Consider the following 241-nt stretch of genomic DNA (forward strand, 5'->3'; position numbering starts at 1 on the left):
CATAAATGGGACCTTCTGTGATACTGTTCATTCTGCCTATGGCGGTAAATGTTACCTAATCGTTATGTTATGCATTATATTACTAAAAAGAAATCGTAATTAATTGTTCTTATATATGTAGAAAAAACAACAACAACATTTCTCTTTCCTATAGAACAGTGTCTATCATCATATTCAGAGACTATTACCTCGGAAACTTCCATCTCATCACCAAGCTCACCAGATTTACCCTCAGGTAAGC

At 34.4% G+C, this 241-nt stretch overlaps 1 long non-coding RNA gene across 1 annotated transcript in view; it reads left to right on the forward strand.

Annotated features, from left to right (window-relative positions):
• LOC119582121 overlaps positions 1-241 on the forward strand; it is an 8,864-nt gene continuing 8,623 nt past the window's right edge. Inside the window, exons 1-2 of the long non-coding RNA XR_005229617.1 lie at positions 1-44; positions 155-235. This is a non-coding gene — a long non-coding RNA (uncharacterized LOC119582121). The remainder of the gene's footprint in view (positions 45-154; positions 236-241) is intronic.

The sequence above is a fragment of the Penaeus monodon genome, chromosome 15 (genome assembly GCF_015228065.2).
Source record: "Penaeus monodon isolate SGIC_2016 chromosome 15, NSTDA_Pmon_1, whole genome shotgun sequence".
NCBI classification, from domain to species: Eukaryota; Metazoa; Arthropoda; class Malacostraca; order Decapoda; family Penaeidae; genus Penaeus; species Penaeus monodon.